This window comes from Phyllobates terribilis, unplaced genomic scaffold (assembly GCF_046119375.1).
Source record: "Phyllobates terribilis strain yellow unplaced genomic scaffold, ASM4611937v1 Scaffold_8__6_contigs__length_399053987, whole genome shotgun sequence".
Classification (NCBI taxonomy): Eukaryota; Metazoa; Chordata; class Amphibia; order Anura; family Dendrobatidae; genus Phyllobates; species Phyllobates terribilis.
In genome coordinates, this window is record NW_027362768.1 from 115,901,553 (window position 1) to 115,909,606 (window position 8,054).

Genomic DNA, 8,054 nt, shown 5'->3' on the forward strand with positions numbered 1-8,054 from the left:
AGAATTTGGAGTCAGGTGGTGGCACAAGAGGAGGTGGAGGAAGTAGAGGAGGAGGAGTTGTATGCGGAAGGGCTAACATCTGCAAGGTCCAGACGGTCGGCAGCACCAAGGTGGCAGGCATGTGAGGGTGGGGGAGATGGTTTTACCAGGGTGCATGGTAGCAGCCAAACTAATGAGGAAGGTGCAGGAGCCCAGGAAGAAGTGGAGGACGAACTGATGGAAGACTCATCAGATGAGGGAGACCTTGATCACATTTCTGTTGTGTGAGGTTGGGGGGGGAGGGCAGAGGAAGGAAGCATGATTGTTACCTCGCCACCAACACAACAGGGACTTGGTGCTCCTGGATGCACAAGACACATGAGTGGCTTCTTGCTGCACTACCTGCAACATGACCCTCGAATTGTGAGAATTAGAAATTATCCTGACTACTGGGTTGCCACACTCTTTGATCCCCGGTGCAAAAGTAAATTTGCAGAAATTATTACTGCCATAGAAAGAGATGCACGCATGCAGGAGTATCAGCAGAGACTGTTGCTGAATCTTACTTGTGCTTTTCCCCAAAACATTAGTGGTGCACGTAGTGAATCTCACAGTTCCAACTTGCCAACCGTGGGACCGTCGAGTGTTCAGCACTCAAAACGTAACAGAAACACAGTATCTGCTGGTAACATCAATTTTGCGGAATCATTTCACCTCTTTTTTAGCCCATTCTTTGCAAGGCCACAGGAGACAAGAAGTCTGACACATAGTCAACGCCTAGAGACGATGGTACAGGAGTATCTCCAAGTAAACACTGAAGCCATGACTGTGTCACTGGACCCTTGCTCTTTTTGGGCTTCCACTCTGGATAAATGGCCGGAGCTCGCCACTTCCTCCTTGGAGATCTTGTAATGCCCCGCAGCCAGCGTTCTGTCTGAACTTGTGTTCAGCGCTGCTGGTGGTGTGCTGACAGATAAGCGCACGCGCCTCTCCACTGATAATGTGAACAGACTCACGTTCATAAAGATGAACAAATCATGCATCCGAAATGATTTTTCTACCCCTGTGTCATCCTGGGGAGAGTAAAAGCTTGATGATTTGTTAAAATCACCTCACCAACCGTTTTAAGCTTTCAAATTACTAATCATGTTTATCTGTATCTTGGCTGGAAAATAATTTGGGCCTTGTAGCAGTGTGCAGTACTGATTCTATAAGGCCATCTATACTAAACTCTACCAGATTTAAAATTACTAATCATGTTTATCTGTATCTTGGCTGGAAAATAATTTGGGCCTTGTAGCAGTGTGCAGTACTGATTCTATTAGGCCATTTATACTAAACTCCACCAGATTTAAAATTACTAATCATGTTTATCTGTATCTTGGCTGGAAAATAATTTGGTCTTTGTAGCAGTTTGCAGTACTGATTCTATTAGGCCATCTATACTAAGCTCCACCAGCTTTCAAATTAATAATAATTTTTAGCTGCATCTAGCCCGGAAAATAATTTTGGGGATCCTAGATGCGCAAGACACATGAGTGCCTTCTTGCTGCACTACCTGCAACATGACCCTCAGATCGTCAGAATTCGAAATAATCCTGACTACTGGTTGCCACACTCTTAGATCCCCCACACTCTTCGATCAACCTTTTCATTTTAATAAAGAACAAAAAAATGGTCATTTTTGAAATTATAAACATTAGCAGGTTATTAGAAACTGAAATCAAACAGTTTTCAACTCAAAACTTTATTCTAGGTGATGTTACATTTGCACATAGGACCCCTTGTTCGAAAGGAGCTTCTGAACTCTCTCGTCCATTGAATTTGTCAGGTTTTGGATGGTTTCTGCTTCAATTGTTTTGCATGAGGACAGAATACCCTCCCCGAGCTGTTGCTTAGATGTGAACTGCCTCCCGCCATCATAGACACTCCTTTTGATGATGCTCCAGAGGTTCTCAATGGGGTTGAGGTCAGGGGAGCATGGGGGTCACACCATAAGTTTGTCCCCTTTTATGCCCATATCAGCCAGAGATGCAGATGTTTTATGTGCAGCATGAGACGGTGCATTATCATGCATGAAAATGATCTTGCTGTGGAATACACGGTTCTTCTTCTTGAACCATGGCAGGAAGTGCTGTTTGAGAAACTCCACATACATTATGGAGTTCATCTTTACCCCTTCAGGGATCCTAAAGGGGCTGACAATCTCTCTCCCCATGATTCCAGCCCAAAACATTACTCCACCTCCTCCTTGTTGGCGCCGAAGCCGTGTTTGCGTGGGGTGTCCATCAACCAGCCTTCCTCCACTTCATCCATCTGGATCATTGAGCGTTGCACGGCACTCATCGGTGAACATAACAGTTTTGAAGTCAGTCTTCATGTATTGTTTGGCCCACTTCAGCTGTTTCTGCTTGTGTACAGTGGATAGAGGAGGTTGACAGGATGGCTTACGCACAGCTGCAAACCTCTGAAGGACCCTGCATCTTGTTGTTCGGGGTACGTTGGAGGCACCAGCAGCTTCAAAAACTTGTTTGCTGCTATGACAAGGCTTTTTTTCCGCTGCTCTTTTAACCTGACGTAATTGCCTGTAGGAAAGAGTCCTCAATTTTCCCTTATCAGTACGCACACGGGTGTAATGTGAATCAGCTACATACTTCTTGATTGTGCGATGATCAGGATGAAGTGTCTTGGAAATGTTGATTGCAGTCATGCCTTGACCTAAACACTCCACAATTTGTTGCTTCTCAGCAGCCGACACATCCTTTTTCTTTCCCATTTTGGCAGAAAATGTAGGCTGCTTAACAAAGTGGGACAGCCTTCTTAAGTAGTCTTGCCTTTCATTGGACACACCTGCCAAACTAATTAGCACAGGTGTCTGCAATTGCTTACAGTGATATAAAGAGCCCTGACACACATCACCATCAATGAGTTTAACTGACAAACAAAAAAATTCTTCCCTTATCACTCCTAAACACTTTTTGCATAATAATTTGGAACACAGTGTACATGTGCTTTTCTACAAAACACCAGTGGTTCACGTAGTGAATCTTACATTTCTAACTTGCCAACCGTGGTCTGTATGGAGTTGTTCATTAAAGGGCCCAAAATGAAGATAACATAGATGGGAGAGATCTCTATGAATACGAATTCCTAAGTATTTGATACCCTGTGAGGGTCAGGCAAAGGGAAAGTTGGACTGGATGGAATCCTGTATTGATTTGGGGAGGGAGACATCGAGGGCCTCAGACTTCACTGCATTAATTTTAAAATTTTACCATGTAACAAAGTGATCTATTTCAGCCATAACAGCAGGGATGGATATATGTGATTGAGTGATATATACTAGGACATCATCAGCAAATGCAGAGCACTTGTACTCGGTGCCTCCCACCTCAATCCAAATAATATTGGGGTTATGGCGAATTGATGAGAGCAGGTGCTCCGTCACTAGGATGTATAAGAGAGGGGACAGAGGACATCACTGCCTTGTCCCATTGGTGATTATGAAAGGTGATGAAAATGTTCCATTTATCTTCAGCCTAGGTGACGTATTGCAATACAGGGCCGTGATTTTGGCTATAAAAGAGTCCCCTCGAACCCTACCCCAAGCTTTTTAAGAGAATAATATATGGCATACCAGGAGACTCTATGGAATGCTTTCTCATCATCCAACAAGAGTATCTAATTTCAAATTTTTAACTGTAGCCCAGGAAATACTTTGTGCCTAGTAGAAGTGTCTGCTAGTCAGCGGATTATCCCAGCTGTTAAGCAAGCTACACCACCTGTAGTTTGGACACTTAATTTTTTCAAAGGAAATGCTTCGGGCCCCCGGGACACTCAGTGAAGAGCATCGGGGAGGCACCCCAAGGCACAGGGGCTGGGACTGGCGGTAGGATGCCTTGCAGTGGACTGCCAAGCTCGATCCTTATAAAATCTTTTTAACTGCAGCAGCTTTAGTGGACGCTACTGGAGCTGGAATTCCCGCGGCTGCTGGCATCAGACTTGCCCTCCAATAGAACCTTGTAAAAGGATTTAAAGTGTACTCATTCAAATTACAGAGACAATTTAAATTAAAAAGCTTAGACCTGCCTCCACCGCAGGGGGGCTCGCTCGACCCTCCAGTGGACAGGCACCAGTATTGGGAGAGGGAGGCTGGCCGTCAGGGTCCACCGCAGCTCTGGCACAAACCCGGCGACACGGAGGTCGCACGGGCAGGAACGGACTGGCCGTGTCAGCTTCGCACTTTTTTGGTTTTAGAAGGGCATGACATGCCTATATCTGTGTCTCCCACTCCTTTTACTCCTCCACCTCTTTTCTTTTCACATGACTATATGTACTTGTCACTTTTCCATGTGTTAGTTGTGTCTTCTGAGCAGTTTGTCAGCTTTTGGACACCTTTGAAGGTGTTTTCTATGTGCTTCTCTGTGTTTTTGTTTGCCTGCCATTGGTTTTCACGGTGTTCGAAGGTGTTCGTTGAACAGTTCGACGAACAGTTCGGCGAACATACGGGTGTTCGACGAACCGCACCGAATTCGAACACTACGGGGGTGGCTCAACACTACCTGTAAGTAAAGTGAATGAGTGGCTTTAGAGAGAATCAAGGGAGGAAAACGTGCTTTAGACCACACTGAGCACACATGCACACTGACACTGTGCGCACTGACACTGTGTGCACTGACACTGTGCTCATGTGGTCGGGCTCAGGCAGTGTCAGTGCGTATGTGCAGACAATTGGGCTAAGTTCAGGTATTGCTCACAATGGTCAAGCACTGTCAGTCAGAAGTGGGGGCAGTTCCTAAAATGCTAATTGAGGGGCATAAAGATGAACTGAACCCTTGGTCACACTAAGTGTACACCAAAGCCCACTCATTTGCTTTTGGATTAAAAACTATTTTTTTCAGACACTGTACCACTAAAATGTACAGTGCTAGTATACTTTTTATAAGGGCTATGTCCCCTATATCACAGTACGGCTAGTTTAATGTGCATTTTGGAGGGTACAGATTCCCTTTAAGCCGGTCAGGTTGAAATCCAACAATGGAAATCATGAGTGCAAAATCCATACAGAAACTGAACAAGCAGAGGTGTTTGATTGAAAATGAATAGCTTGGAATCATGCAGAAATGTAAAGTTCTGGACAACGATGCAAGCAGCAAATCAATTACAATGCCACGCAAAAAAATACAGTTATATGAAAAAGTTTGGGCACCCCTATTAATCTTAAGCTTAATGTTTTATAAAAATTGGTGTTTTTGCAACAGCTATTTCAGTTTGATATATGTAATAACTGTTGTATGCAATCATGAGAATAGCTACTTAAAGTGGCCACTTGCAAGTTGTTCTCCTGTTTGAATCTCCTCTGAAGAGTGTCATCATGGGCTCCTCAAAACAGCTGTCAAATGATCTGAAAACAAAGATTATTCAACATAGTTGTTCAGGGGAAGGATACAAAAAGCTGTCTCAGAGATTTAACCTGTCAGTTTCCACTGTGAGGAACATAGTAAGGAAATGGAAGAACACAGGGACAGTTCTTGTTAAGGCCAGAAGTGGCAGGCCAAGAAAAACATCAGAAAGGCTGTAGGTTTCAACATTTTCTATATTTACAAAGTTCCATGCTGATTTCATCTGTATATAAACTTTGAAGTCATGTTCAAACGTGGGCATGTACTTTGAGAATCCTAATCATTCAAGGATAAAAAAAGAAAAGTCAACAGTCATAAATACAAATGAGCCTATGTAAAATGCAAAATATCAAGGGTCACATAAATAACCATATTTTGGAAACTTAAGAAAACACTAATTTTGGTGAATGCAAAAAATCCCATTAGATAATTAAACGATACAAATTATCCTAAATCTACAAGTCCAAATAAATTCACAGAGATATCCTGGACGCATGGCACGTGCTGCTATTTTTTTCCACCATAAATCAAGAAAACATCAAAATCTTTGTAAACAAATCATTTTGATTAACTTTGTAAAGTAAAATGTAATGTGTACAAAGATACTACAAAGACAGCAAAACCCTATCAGAGAGCTCTAAGAGGGAATAATTAAATCATATTAAAATTGAATATATTTTAGTTTTGGAATTTCAGCTTTAGCATTGCTTCACGGATTGTCAACTTATGCACCAAAGTGATTGAGATTTGAGAGTTATCATGAACACAATAATTAATAATGATTTGCATTTATATAGTTCTTTTCATCTTATCTGAATCACATTGTGCTTTTCAATTACTCCACTTCAGAAAAACACAAGCAACCACCTGGGAGCAGATACCCTTGAAAATAATTTTACTGTACTGAATGTCTCAGACTTTGAAAAATAAAATAAAATAAATTATTTAAAAAAAATGATGTACCATTATTAGCTATTATGGCTATTAGACTGAAACTCATTATTTTATAAAACTACATTATATATTGGTTTTGCATTTAGACTTCTTGAAAAAAAATAAAAAGCAGGAACTCTTTGATGAATTGATCTGTTCTAGAACTGAAGATTGTCTGAAGCTTTGGAGAGCAGCGAACGCCATTAAGACGACGATGAAGGTTCCAGGAAATGGATTATCACAAGTCATCATTCATTTTCATATTCAGACTGGAGTGCAATTGGATGGAAATGAGATTGACCACCCTACTACTTCTGATGTAATAAATGTTTTAAAGGGGTTGTGCCACAACTACAGAAAAGGTGATGAATTGTTGATCCACCTATGGAACAAAACTGAAAAATTAAGAAAAAGGACTAATACATCTCTAAATAAGTATACAGAATAAAGGTATGAGATCCAAGGCTACTGTACATGAATAACACCTGGGAGAAAAGCGGTGGCAAAAACTAGATGAAGAATGGCAATATCTACAAAATACAACTACGGTAATTCTTTATTGAAAATCGCATTAAAAAATTACAGACAAAATCTAAAAATGTTGTAGGTATTGGAGTCGCTATTAGGCTACTCACTATCAAAGGCAGCGAATTTTTGGACAGGGAACCACTAAGTGTCCATAGTAGATGTACTAGATAAAATAACCTATGGTTTAAAATTCGCACTAGTGGTAGTGAATGAAGGATTTCGGGAGAATAAATAACTAAAATGTACTTTATTGATACAGGTGTTTAAAAAGATTTTTTCTAAAAAGCTAAAATAGACAATATAAGAGATTGGTAAAAATGAGTAAATAAATAAATAAATATGGTTCTGAATTAATGGATAGAACGGCTTTCCATAGAGTCTTGAGGTAGTCGATGCTTGGGAGGCAGAAGGGTGGACCTGGTAAAAGAGGAACCGTGTTACGGTATAGTAGTATGGTGTGGTATTACGGTACTTAGAGTATCGATTCTTGGTAGGTTTGGTATTTGTATGGGTTACCTGTTATGATTAGTCTGTATCTCCTTGTGGCAACCCTGAGGGCCTTTTGACGGTGGACTCTAGTGTCAGTAGGAGGCTTCACATACTCTAGATACCTGAGGTGCAGGAAAAGTACATTAGAACTTAGGAGTAATTGACTAGAGGTTACTAGTGGGAGTTGTACTTTACCTGCTGTTGTTGTGGCAATCGGTGGGCAACAAGAACAGAGACGTGCGGATGTGTTTCTTGGACCGTGATCCACAGGGAGCCACCTATAGAGGTGGACTGGTCCGGGATGGTTATCTGAAAAGGGGGCTCAAGGTCCTAAGGTCGTAGAAGAAATAGGTTTGATATTGTAGGTACTTGGTTCTCAGGTGGTACGATAAGATTAGGACTTACCCTAAGGTAGATAAGTTCTATTTGGGTTTAATAATCATAGTTGTCCTTATAAGAGATGCAGCAGGTGGGTCTGGTTTGTCCCTGTCCCTGTAGGAGAGGTGCAGCAAGGTGCTTCTGGCGGTACTGACGATGTGGCGTCTATGTTGTACCCTTTGTCCTGTTTGAGAATTTAAGGGAGAGTTAGTGTTAGAGGTATAGTGGAATTAGTCTGCAGTTACTATGCTTATTATTTACCTTATTTCATATATTGCAGACATAAGAGGACAGGTGCATCAGGTGTTCCGGTGGTACGGAAGGTGCAGCAGGAGGCTCTGGATG

General features: G+C 41.7%; 1 long non-coding RNA gene across 1 annotated transcript; it reads right to left on the reverse strand.

Annotated features, from left to right (window-relative positions):
• Positions 1-7,213: 7,213 nt before the first annotated feature.
• Positions 7,214-7,582, reverse strand: LOC141156402 (uncharacterized). The gene is made up of 3 exons (XR_012247606.1): positions 7,527-7,582; positions 7,359-7,453; positions 7,214-7,259 (listed from the first exon to the last, which is right to left on the reverse strand). It is a non-coding gene; the product is annotated as an uncharacterized lncRNA (long non-coding RNA).
• Positions 7,583-8,054: the final 472 nt, after the last annotated feature.